A 13,996-nucleotide genomic window follows, 5' to 3' on the forward strand; every position below is an offset into this window, starting at 1 on the left:
AGTAAGCAGAGCCAAGAAAACAGTATACATAGAAACATCAATATTGTACAATGATCAACTGTGAATAACAGCTGTTCTCAGCAATACAAAGATCCAAGACAATTCCGAAGGACTTATGATGCAAAATGCTATCCATCTCCAGAGATAGAATTGATGGAGTCTGAATGAAAATCAAAATGTACTTTTTTTCACTTTATTTTTTGTGGGTTTGCTTGTTTGTTTTTTTAGTCTATGTTTTTTTTTATTCTTCACAACATGACATATAATTTATATAAAATTGCTAACCTTCTCCACTGAGGGGAAGGTAGGGGAGGAGGGAGGGAGAGAATTTGAAACATAAAATTTTAAAAAAAGGAATATTAAAATTGTTTTTACATATAGTTGGAAAAATAATTGTATTCGTATTGTATATTTACATACATACATATGTGTATATATATGTATATACACATATATATAAAATTTCATAGTTTAATAGAAGCAAAGCAATTTAATCTGAGTAGGAAAAGCATGGTAACATTTAACATAGGATACACTTTGCATAAAATTCAGCAAACATAGCCAAAATTGAAGCAGACACCATATTTTCCATGTTCAAAGTTCTCTACTACTCCCACCTCATAGGGTGGAGTCCAGGACTGTAAAACCCAGATGTCTTATCACTCTCCTGTTGCTTCAAAGCATAGGAGTGGAAATTAGGAGGTCTGGTGCCATCTTATGTCTAAGAGTAGTGTGAGGGAGGAAATACCTCAGTCATTCATGGCAGATTGGCAACATAGGACTTGGAGTGCTATTGAAAAGATGAAGTCAAGTCAACAAGCCTTTACAAAGTACTTACTATATATCAGGCACTGTGCTGAATGCTGGGGCTACAAATATAATCAGAAAGAAAGGTAACTTTTGCCTTAAGAAGTTGACATTCTCATAGGGAAGACAATTGTGAAAAGCACAGGTGGGAGGAAAATGGTGGTGAAGTCCAGAGTCAAAAGCAGATCTGGGAGAGGGACATCCTGGGCTTTCCCTCAACATCAAGGTTCTAGGAGGAATTCACTAATGGGAGAAGGATGTTCTAGGGTGAGGTGGCCTAAGAAAACTTCCAGGTTTCTTTGATTCACATGGAAAATAGCTATTGGGTGAATATGACATCAAGATTGGCCCTTTCTGGCTCTTCTATAGTTCTGGTAATTTCTGCTTAACCTAGATGAGCCTCTCGAGGTAGCAGTGATGTGACAGGGTCTTGAGGTTACTGTCTCCCCCAAACCCTATCATAATTCTGGTACTACCTTTCCCAACTAATATGGGCTATGCTGGCATCAAAGCCAAATTAAAAATACCTCAGTAATGGCAATCACTGGGAAAATATCACCTAAAGAATCTAGGGTTATATCCATTCAGACATGCTGAATATTATTGTACTGTTTCTTCCATGTGGTCTCTTAATGATCAAAGGGACTACATCTCTAACTCAGCTCAACCAAGGAAGAATCCTAGATCTCATCCAAGGGGAAGCTCCCTAAAGTCTCTAATGTAGCAAGCTAGGGATTGGGCCATGATGGAAACTGCTTGCTCCTCACATGTAGGCTTCATCCTAGAGTCTTTTCCTTCAACAGCTTTAGTTGGGGTTGGCCTTTTCTATCGTCTTCTGGAAGCTGAAAGCCATAAATGTGAGAAGACTGCAGAACCCACTCCCACCCCTCGAAATGAAGAGACTGGCAGTCTCCTCTCTCTACCAATGAAGAAAGAGCCCCACAGCAATGGGCTTTGGGACTCAGTTTACATAACGAAGAAAAGATAACTTTATAGAGATTTTTTTGTCTGTTTTATTTCCTTAAAATGGAAACCCTTATAAAATTCCACATTTTTGGTTTATTTTTAGATTACATTTTACTTTTTCCCAAAGAATGAAAATCTTCCTCATTCCCTTCTCCTGCCCCATTGAGAAAAAATAAGTACAGTTTAGATACTTTGGGGACATATTTCAAATTGCTTTACAGACTGGCTAGAGTGGTTCACAGTTCCACCAACATTGCATTAATGTACTTGTTTTCCCATAGCCTCGCTAGCATTTGCCATTTTTACTTTTTTGGGGGGTCAGTTTTGCCAGTCTGGTGAGTGGGAATCTCAGAGTTGTTTGAATTTTCATCTTTTTAATTATTAGTGATGTAGATCATTTTTTTTTCCTATATGGCTCTTAACTTGGATTTTTAAAAAAAATGCCTCTTTATATCTTTTTACCATTTATCAACTGGGGAATGGCTTTCTATGTCCTTTGTATATTTCATAGTGTGCCTCATTTATTGTGTAAGTCAAATCAATAATGATGTGAATCATGTGTTCTTATGATACTGACCATTTAATAATTACTTGCTATTAAGGGAGAAAAAGATATAATCTAAGCTTGAGCCAAATCTTCTTAAATTGATTATGAAATTACTTGCTACATCTGACCTTCAGGGCTCCAGGGAGCAACTCTGATAGGTTGGGATGTCTCTCTTCACTAATATCTTTTTTCTCAAGCTTTCCCTGTGCTCCTCCCATTTTTAGGGGCCTGGATCTAGCCCCCCAGTTTCATTTAACCACTCAACATCCATTAGCTTTCACAAAGGGATATTTACTTCTGAGCTATCTCACTAACAAACATACAAATATCTTTCTCCTCCCTCCCAAAACACGTACTTCAGGGGCATAATTTCCCATATAGTACTACATCAGTCTGTGGGGGAATAGGCTTAAAACATTGCTCAGTTCCTACCTATTGTCAGTCTTCCTAAGTTCACACCCAAATGAGCAGGATTTTGGTCTGTGGTCTCAAAAGTTACTCCCAAAGATTGCTCCTTATTCTCCAGGACATCAGAGCTGTGCTGGCTACAAAATTTGGCTTAAATGATGATTTCTGGTCTGTTACTCTTCCAACCAAGGTCAGAAATTTCAATTTCATCACCTAGAACAGAAAAAGAACAAGAAGGCCTAATCTGAACCCTGTTTCTTGGGACCATGTATCCTCAGAGGTGAGAAGACTCCAAGGCCATTCTTGGAGAGCTAGTATGATATCTCATCAGATGCTGGGAGCATAGAAGTCAGTGAATCAAGAAAAGAAACTCTGACTCAGGGCCTTGTGTAGCATTTTGGCTATAAAGCCACTTTGAAAAAACAGATTAACAAACAAACCAAACCAAACCAAAATCAAAAAAACCTTCTCCCAATTACATGGTTAACCAACCCAAACCAGTTACTGAATATCTAAGCATCCCAGGTCATCTCCACTTGTGCTGATCTATATGTGGCCACTGGACCCAGGTGGCTCCAGAGGAGAAAGTGAGGCTGGTGGCTTTGCCCAGCCCTCCTTCCCTTAAATCCAATTCACTTAGATGTCATGGCATCATTTCCCTGATGTCATGGTCGTCTTCAAGAATGAAGGACAAACAATAACAACAAACCTGCTCTACAAGCTCTACAACCCCTCTCAGGCACTTCGTTAAGATCGACATGGTTGTCCAGGAAGCAAGCTCTCTGGAGTTCTTCATGTGGAAAGGTTGCATCAATGGAGCAAACTGATAGGGCCCTGCATTCTAATGCAGAATGTCGACATATAGAGCAGTCCTTTATTGAATTGATTATAGTCTTCTTATTGACATGCATACAGACATGACAATTATGTTAGACTATTCAGGATTTTGTTTACAACGGGATTTAGGATGGTCTGGGTAGATGTAATTAATGTTAATCTTTCTGGCTATTACCCAGTTGTCCCCCTTTTTAATGGTGAAAGGCTTTTAAACTTCTGAAGTTAGTACTGTCAGATAAATTTCCTTCCCAGTTTGGCCTGGAATTCAGACAATTTGGATTCTAGGCCTTGTTCTATAGATGACTTATTTATGTGTGCCTTTGGGAAAACCACTTGATTTCTGTTTCTCTATTACAGAAACACAGAATATCGTCGTTGGAAAGGATTTCAAAGGTTATTTAGTTCAAACCACACCTAGCTGGGAAGTCTTTATTTAGATTCTCAGGAACTGATCATTCAGCCTTTGCTGGAAGACCTCTATTGAAAGGGGATCTCCTCCTTTCCAAGGCTTCATCGGGGAGTTTTCCCTTAAACTAAGTCTAAATTTGGCTCTCTGCCTGCAGCTTCTACCTATTGATCCTGGTTCTGCCTCCTGGGACCAAGCCACTCAGAAATAATTTCTTCTGTGTGTTAGGCATGAGCGCTCAAAGACCAGAATAAGTCGTCTACAAGACAGCCATTCAAATACTTGAAGACAGCTGTTATGGCCCCCTGACTTTTCTCTTTTCTGGGTTAAACCATTGAGGCCCTTCCACATCTCTGTGACCCTCACCTACACACTGTCTAGTCTTTTAATGTCCTTACTAAAATATGGTAGCCAGAACTCCAGATATGATCTAGACAGGGAAGAGGAGTGGAAAGAGACCATTTTCCTCCTTTTTTTTTTTAGACCTTGTACCTTCTTTAATAACACCAAAGATCCTCTAGAACTTGTGGGCACCCTCACCAGGTTGCTATCATGAAGCACTATAAGGTATTATGAGTCCCAAATTAAACAAGATGCCGCCTAAATTGCAAATGCAGTTCCAAACCACCACAATAAAATGAATTACAACAAAATAAGCCACATGAACTTTTTAGTTTCCTGAAAGTTATGTTTACTGTAGTCTATTCAATGTGTGATAATATTATATCTAGAAAAATGTATGTACCTTAATTAAAAATACTTTTTTGCTAAAAATGCTAACCATCATCTGAGCCTTCAGAGAGTTGTAATCTTTTTGCTGATGGAGGGTCTTTCCTCAGTGTTGATGGCTGCCGAGTGATCAGGGGGGTGAAGTTTGGGGGTGGCTATGGCAATTTCTTAGAATGAGACAATAATGAAGTTTGCCCCATTGATTGACTTTTCCTTTCACTTGAACATTTAGAGGCCATTGTAGGGTTACTAACTGGCCTAATTTCAATATTGTTGTGTCTCAGGGAATAGGGAGGCCAGAAGAGAGGGAGAGAGAGGAGGAGAGGGAGAGAGACAGGGACAGCTGGCTGTTTGGTGGAGTAGACAGAGCACACACAACATTTTTTGATTAATTTTGTCATCTTACGTGGGTGCAGTTTGTGATGCCCTGAAGCAATGACAATAGTAATAGATTACCATAACAGATATAATAATAATGGAAAACATTGAAATATTGCAAGAGATACCAAAATGTGACACAGACATGATGTGAGCACATACTGTTGGAAAAATGGCACCAATTAATAGATTGACTCAAGCAGGGTTGCGTCAAACTTTCAATTTGTAAAAAATGCGATATCTGTGGGGTACAATAAAGCAAAGTACAATAAAATAAAGTGTGTATGTAATAGTAAGCTTGTGCCCAATCATTACCTGATGAAGTGTATGGTACTTTAGGTACTAGGACAACAGGATAAAGGATTTCTATCTGAAAACACCTTAGAAATGACCTAGTCTGGCCCCCTTATGATACAGATAAGGGAACTCAGATCTAGAAAATCAAATGTCTTGCCCAGTATTATTCAGCTAGTAATCTGCAGAGTTGAGGTTTGAACTCCGGCCCCATCTACAACACCACCATTTACATTCCCTGGTTGCAATAGATAGAATGTTTCCATTTTCACTTTGGAGGGTACTATCTTTTGGTAGTGTGAGGAACTAAGCAACTTGTAACTAAATAACTTTGTTAGCACTTACAAATTTCACTTGCCTTTTGAACCTTGTAGGAGTTAATGAAACAAATACTACTCTTGACTTTAGGCTGTGGTTCTATTGTAAGAAACTTTTTCATTTTTCTCTTTCAAATTCTGGGACAAATGGGGTAAATGTGTGGTGTGTTTTTTTTAACCATACACACACACACACACATACATATATATGTATGTATATGTATTTCTCTAGCCATATATGGTAATCATCTATATCTCTGTAAGTATGGAAGTTTGTGAACCATATGTTATCATTGCCAGATTCTAACTGCCTGTTTGTTGTCTGACAGACCAGAGATTTCCATGTTATGAAAATAGCTCTGTTTTGTGTTTCTTTCTTGTCTGATACAGGAACAATTACTAAAATAATAACTGCATAGAAAAAAAAATCTAACATTTGTCAGACCCACCACTAATCTCAGCACAATATTTAATCAGTTTGAACATTATGTGAGCCGTGAAATTCAGTTCCCCTGGAACTGATGAATGGAACAGAGACAAAGTCAATAAAACAGTAGTAGGTTTTATTTTAATAATCCTCCTAGAAGATCATCTGGGATATATTAAACACCTCTTCCCTAACCCCTACCATTAAAATCCAAAGGGAAATGTATATATGTATGTACATATACATATATGTGTATATATTATAGAAGTGAATCAATCATAATTGAAGTTAGCAAAACCTCAGGCATACTCAAGTTTCTCTCTTTCCTGATGGAACCCCAAAGACACTGTATTACATTGTTCAATCTGACCAAAGAAAAAGTGAAATGAGGACCAAGATTCAGAGAAAATGTGTAGCATACAGCATCGGTGTTGGAAAATGCTTTGAAAGACTGAGAAAGAATTTTATATGTAATCTAACATATCACATATCTTTAGATATTATTAACATCTTACAAAGCTGGACATAAAATCAAATGTTGAAAAGCCAAAATTATGTCATAAAGAGAAGAAGCAGACAGCATAAAGCCTTTCTTATGTGCTTTACTAAAATGCCTTTGAAAAAAAATTAACTATTATGTGGCTTGTAGCCATAGGTGTAAGATCGGTTGTAAATTAATTTGGAAGCAGGTGTTTCCATGGTTGTGGGGGAAAAAAATGTCAACTGAACATATCTTACAGGATTCATGGAGCAGAATATGCCAATACTTGCAAGAGGCAAGAAATGCAAGTAAGATCTCAATAGTGGAACACATTTCCCACTTTTTGAAACAAAAGCTGGAGCCATAAATGCTGCAGCTGGAAGAGTTTTGTAGGATTTTTGATCTTGGTGGGTGAACTCTGCATTAACATCCTTAACTCAGATGCACAGCTTGCAGTCAGGCCATATCCAAAAGATACTTAAAAAAAAATTCCCAACCTCAAAGTTTCCATTATTTTTTTAAAAAAAGATAAACAAGGGAAACTTGTTATATTTAATAAAATGTGATTATTATATTTTATAAAAAAGGGAGCTGCCATTTATTAAGTGGCAAAGAGCCAGCTCTCAAGCCAATATGGACAGTATGTAGAGTCCATCTGTTTACCCATCAGATTGACTCCCTTGGCCATTGATGAGACATGCCTATCCAGTTGTGAATAATGAAATTAAAAAAAAATTAATTTAATTTTTGGGAGGTAATAGAGGTTGAGTGACTTGTCCAGGATCACACAGCTAATAAAGTGTCAGAGGCCATTTTTGAACTCAGGTCCTCCTGACTGCAGGCCAGTGATCACTGTGCCACCTAATTGTCCCTACAAGGACTCACTGAAGGGACAAAAGGTTGGGGTCTGAATAGCTTTGGAAACTTCCTCCAGTGCTCTGAGTCTATGATCCTATGTATTCTAATGCTATTCTCCAAAATTCCTATTACCACGTCTGATTAAGAAGAAGACAAAGTGCAACTTAAAGTTATTTTATTTTATTTTCTTGGTAGACTATTTTAGATCTGTTAAGGGAACTGGTAGGAGGAGGATTGAGAGGAAATGTCTCTAACTTTTGGCAACTGAAGTTCAATGTACCAAAATCTATTGGGCTGCCAGGATTCCTGGGACCTTTTGGCCTTGTTTTTAGTGTGTCAATCAAGGTGAACCTATAAAATATACAGTTATGCTCTAGAGAAAGAAGTATTTTACCTCAGCTATTGTGATAAGGACTCATTATTTGATAAAAATTGCTAAGAAAATTGGACATCAGTATAAAAGAAATTAGAATTTGACCAACACCTCACACCTCATTTCTAGATAAGCACCAAGTGGATATGTGACCTATATATAAAAGGTTGCATCACAAGCAAATTAGAGGAACATGCGGGGGGGGGGATTATCTATCATGTCTCTGGCTAGGAGAAAAGTAAATGATCAAACAAGGGATAAAGAGGATCACAGAAGATAAAATAGATAATTTTGATTACATAAAATTAAGAAGGGTTTTTTTTATACAAACAAATTCAACAAAGGAAACAATTGAGAAAAACATCTTTGCGGTAAGTTTCTCTGACAAGGTCTCATTTCCAAGATATATAAGAAAATGATTCAAATTTATAAAAATAAGTCATTTTTCAATTGAGAAATGATCTAAGTATATAAGTAAAAAATTTCAAGAACCCCAGGCTGTCTATAGCCAAATGAAAAAAAAATTCAAGTCATTAAAAATTAGAGAATTTTAACATTTTTATTTAAAGTTTTGAGTTCCAAATTCTATTCCTCCTTCCCTCCCTCACCTCCCCCTCCTTGAGATGGTAAGCAATCAGATACAGGTTATACATGTATAATTATGTAAAACATTTCTATGTTAGTAATTTTGTACAAGAAGACTTGAATAAAAGAAAAAAATAAAAGAAAGAAAGAGAAAAAGAGCATGCTTCGATCTGTATTCAATCAATATCAGTTCTTTCTCTGGAGGTGGATAGTATGCTTCATCATTAGTCTTTTGGAATTGTTTTGGATCATTGTATGGCTGAGAATAGCTAAGTCATTCACAGTTCTTCATTGAACTATATTGCTGTTACTGTGTACAATGTTCTCCTGGTTCTGTTCACTTCACTATGCATCAGTTCATGTAAGTCTTTCCAGGTTTTTCTGAAATCATTCTGCTTGTCATTTCTTATAGAACAGTAATATTCCATTATAATCATATACCAGAACTTGTTTAGCCATTCCCCAATTGATGGGCATCACTTTGATTTCCAGTTCTTAGCCACCACAAAAAAGAGCTGCTATACATATTTTTGTACAAATAGGTCCTCCCCTCCCCACAATACACACTTTTTTTGGATGTCTTTGGGATATAGACCTACCAATGGTATTGCTAGATCAAAGGGTATGCCCTTTGGGTGTAGTTCCAAATTGCTTTCCATAATGGTTGGATCAGTTCACAACTCCATCAATAATGTATTAGTCTCCCAGTTTTCCCAGTGCCCTCCAACATTTTCCTTTTCTTGGGTCGTATTAGTCACTCTGATAGATGTGAGGTGGTACTTCAGAGTTGTTTTTAACTGAAGAATTTTAAATTCAAATACTTCTGACATTTTACCTCACACACTCAGATTGGCAAAGATGACAAAAAAAGAAGGTGATGAATATTGGTGGGGCTATGGCAAAACAGGCAGGTTGATGCATTGTTGGTGGACTCATGAATGGGCACAACCATTTTGGAAAACAATTTGGATTTATATAAAAAAGGTTACTCACAGTGCATGGCCTTTAACCCAATTATGCCACTACTAGGCTTGTATCTAAAGGAGATTATTTTTTTAAAATAGGAAAAATATCCTAGATACACAAGAATATTTATAGCAGCTTTTTGTGTGTGTGATAACAAAAAGGGCAACTAAAGGGATTCCTGCCAATTGAGAAATGAGTGAATAAATCATGGTATATGAATGTCATGGAATACTATCACAATGTAAGAAATAAGGAAACAGATGATTTCAGAAAGACTTATAAGAACTGGTTCAAAGTAAATTAAGCAGAACATGAAGAATAGCAACATTATAAAGATAAACAATTTTGAGAGCTGTAGGAACTATGATCAATTCAATGACCATCCATGATTCCAAAGGACTGAAGGTAAAACATAGTATTTGCTTCCTGACAGAGAAGTAATGGATTTAAAGTATTGAACAAGATATATTTTAATATATGGTCAATGAGGGAATTTGTTTTTCTTGATTAAGCATATTTTTCACAAGGAATTTGTTTTTCTTTTCTTTCTCTCTTTTTTCTTCAATGGGGAGGGTGGGAGGGAGAGAAAAAACTTTTTTTAATTAAAAAAGTTCAAAAATGGAGAGGCTGGAGGAGTATTACAGATGTATAACATTGCATGTACTTTCAGATGAGGTCACTGTGTTATTAGTTTTACCAAATTTAATAAATTGTTTTTCCAGGTAATCTGTAATCACTTGGACTTTGCAAGGTGAAAGCGACAGACAGGGAGTCAGAGAGACATACATACAGAGAGAGACAGAGACAAAAACAGAGACAGAGAGACAGAGATAGAGAGACAGAAGACAAGGAGAAAAAAAGATTGCAAAGCAGGTTTCCCTTCTTGGCTCAGCTCAAAGTAAGGGCAGATCTATGGCAGCAAGAAATGTTGGGACAGGTGGAGTTCCGCAGTTTTTCTGGGCTACCAGAAAGGAAGGGTGGAAAAGGAGTCAAGATTAACCCAGGCCCCAGCTCCATCCACAGCTGGAAGACAAGAGACAAAATGAGAGCTAGGCCAGCCCAGCTACTCTCTAATGGCTGTGGGAAAGGGGAAAGTCTTTGAGTACAGACCAAAAGTTGCTCTCCTCCTTCAGAAGAGGAAAGAAAAATAGGATCAGAACCACAAGGCTCTTGTTTCCTTAGCTTCCCACAGGCTAAGGAGGGGAGTGCTTATATAAAGCCAGATCCCTTATCCCCAGTGAAGAAGTATAGTTGAGGGAAACCTTAAGGTTCTTGTGCCCACTATAGCAGGCAGGAAAACAAAACAGGAAGCAAGATTATGAGCCAAACTATAGAAGTCCTGACTACTACTGTCCATCAAAGTAGGTCATATTTTCAGTCATGTATCATCTCTCAGATTCACGTCTGAGGATAAGGCAATATCTAGTTACATTATAAGCTCTGCCAGGAAGAAGTCAGTTTAAAAGCTTGGGAATTTGATCCCATTAAGTGAAGAAAGACTGATTCAAATATTGGTTCATCACTCATTGTCTGTGTGACCTTGGGCAAATCACTTAAATTCTTTTGACCTCAGTTTGTTGTTGTTTATTTGTTTCAGTTGTGTCCAACTTTCTGTGACCCCACTTGGGGTTTTCTTGGCAAAGATATTGAGGTGGTTTGCCATTTCCTTCTCCAGCTCGTTTTACAGATGAGGAAACTGAGGTAGAGTTATGTGACTTGTCCAGGGTCACATAGCTGTCTGAGGCCAGATTTGAACTTAGGAAGATGAGTCTTCCTGACTCTAGGCCTGGCCCTCTTATCTACCACACCACTTAGATGCCCCTTGATCTTAGTTATCTCATATCTAAATTTAGAGGGTAGAACTAGGCAGCTTCTTACGACCTTTTTAGTTTTAAAATATGTGATCCTATGATTCTCACAGCATTGAATCAAGAGGGTACTGAAATACATATAATAAGAAGTCATCTCTTCAATCCTGTGCCCCACTGGAAAAATTCCCGTATTGGAAGATATGAGGTAGGGGAGAGGCAGGTTCCTTCATTGCCCTAATCTCCATTTAGACAGCCATAATGTATCTGTTAACTCTGGCATTGCAAGGGACAGTGGAACAGGGAACACAGCTATATCAATTATTAACTATGGCATTTCCAAGGAAGGCAAAAACATCTTATGATTCTCCTTGTTGGTTGGCTGATGATACTCATCTTCATGCCCACCATGTTATCAAATACGGGAGGATCTGAGTATATCCTTATATCCTATCAAAGACAAGAATAGTTTAGATTGTTTTTCTGTTTTTTCTGTTTATCTCTATGCATCTGTCTAATGTTTTATTTATATGGCATGATTGAATTGACTATATATATATATATATATATATAAAATTAGCATGACTTTATATTTTATACATATGTACGATGGCTTCATATGACATATTTGTAGGTACATATATATCATGACTTTAAATTATATATATTTATACATAGCATGACAATATTATGTATATGTTTATTTATGTACATATATATATAGCAAGGTTTTATATTATATATATTTTGTATATATTTTTATATATGGTGTGACTTTATATTATACAGCATGACTGGTTGACCTGACTTTATTTATTTTTTATTTTTTCTGTAGTAATTGAAAAGACTAGAGAGAGAACATGGTATAACCAGAAAAGAACTGTTTGTGAAATCCAGAAAACCTGTGCTTAATGGAACTCTGATGCATACAAGCCATGTGATCCCGGGCAAGCCACTAAACAACTCAGTGCTTCAGCAACTCTCTACAACTTTAAATTATACAGCAGGAATCAATATGTATTAGTAGAGGGAATTTCCTTATCTTTAGACTCCTTTACCCATTAAATCATAGTTCTGTAACCAAAAAAAAATCATTTTCAACTACTGAATGGTCAATGGGATTGCCACAAGTTAAGTCTTGGTTGCGTTATTTTGGCATTTCCTGCGTCAACATGTTTGTCTCTATAAATGCTTCAGAATATACACATACATTAACTGAAAAACTTTTAATTTGATCCTATTACTGAAATATAACAACAGCCTTCTGCTGTGGCTTTATCATATCAAAACTACCAGTTGGAAAATAAATGAATCAAGTAATCAACCTACTGTTTTGATGGCATGATATTTTTAAAAATAAGCATTTTTATTATTTTCACAATGCTTATTGTTGTTTTAGGATCATGTAGATACATACAGTCATCAGTCAGTGTCTATCTTTGCTTGTCCATTCTCTTATTCCATCTGGGGAAAAAGGAATTTCCCCATTGCTCATTCTGCATCACATCCCAGGCTTTTTTCCTTGTCTTCATCAGTACAATAAATGGCCTTAATTTATTCTCAAAAGAGCCTGTTGTCTCTGACAACCTCATATTTTTTCTTCTCTTTCCATTACCTTCATATTTTTCACTCTACTTTCCTTCCCTTCATGGGTAATTTTCTGTTCACTCTCTTGTTTAATCTCTGAAAGCTAATTGTTGCCCATCAAATCAGATTCAACACAGGTAAACCACTGATTCTTTAAGGACTTTTAATGATTAGTCAACACAATAGTCAGCACTATGATGAGCTTAAGGGGACACCTTTCCTAGATTGAAGGACCTTATAATCTACTTGGCTGTATCAATTAGTATATCAAATATAACCTATATGGTGATGCAAAACATTTTTGTGATAAAGATCTGACACAAGGAAACATACAAATGTGAAAATTGACGTAGTATAATTTGAGCACCTAAATACTTAGGGAATGGTATTGTCTAGACTCTGATGACTCTGAAAGAGAGAGTGAGGCTGATGACTTTGCACAGCTCTGCCTCACTTAAATCCAATTCACTTGCAAGTTAAGACATCACCCTCCCAATGTCATTGGTCCTCTTTGAGAATGAAGGACGAACAACAATAACTAACTTAGGGAATGGATGTACAAGTGATCAGGACTAGATGGGGGTCAACCAGGAAATACTTTCAAGAGGGAGTGATTTTGAACAGGAGTTTAGAGTAAGGGAGGACCATGAAAAGGTAGGGGAGCAAAGAGAAGGACCTCTGCTATTCCTTTTTTTTTTTGATAATTTTTAAAAATTTTAAACTTAAATAGAAAATAAGAAAAGAAAAGAAAACATTGCCATGTGCACAGCAGACCGTGAGACAGGACTCAATATAAAACAATAAATTTCCATTTCAAGAAAACCTATATAATAATTACTATACATTGTTTTCAGAGCTACCAGCTTTCTTTGCTTTCTTGTTGGTTTTCTTTTGTTCTCTGCTGCGCACTTTTTACTTTATTTTCCCCTCTTCTAGCAAAAGAAGGCTACAATTAAGCATGGATATATATGCATATACATAGATATCTATACACATACATATATATATATATGTACACATACACACACACATATATACTCATACACATAAATGTGAGAGCATACTATGCTTATTTCTTCCTATCATCTGTTTCTCTGAAGGTGAATAGCATCTTCATTCATAAGTTCAAGTCTTTCCATGTTTTTCTAAAGCAACCAGTTCATAATTAACTACATCACAGCAATATTCCTACCCAATTTCATCCTATCTGAGAGGTTGTCTG

The 13,996-nt window shown here is 36.7% G+C and overlaps 1 long non-coding RNA gene across 1 annotated transcript in view; it reads left to right on the forward strand.

The window, feature by feature from the left end:
• The window catches only part of LOC110215456 (uncharacterized), a 45,700-nt gene extending 33,201 nt beyond the window's left edge, over positions 1–12,499 (forward strand). Inside the window, exon 3 of the long non-coding RNA XR_002326517.2 lies at positions 12,023–12,499. This is a non-coding gene — a long non-coding RNA (uncharacterized LOC110215456). The remainder of the gene's footprint in view (positions 1–12,022) is intronic.
• Positions 12,500–13,996: the final 1,497 nt, after the last annotated feature.

The sequence above is a fragment of the Phascolarctos cinereus genome, unplaced genomic scaffold (assembly GCF_003287225.1).
Source record: "Phascolarctos cinereus isolate Bilbo 61053 unplaced genomic scaffold, phaCin_HiC Scaffold_4;HRSCAF=312, whole genome shotgun sequence".
NCBI classification, from domain to species: domain Eukaryota; kingdom Metazoa; phylum Chordata; class Mammalia; order Diprotodontia; family Phascolarctidae; genus Phascolarctos; species Phascolarctos cinereus.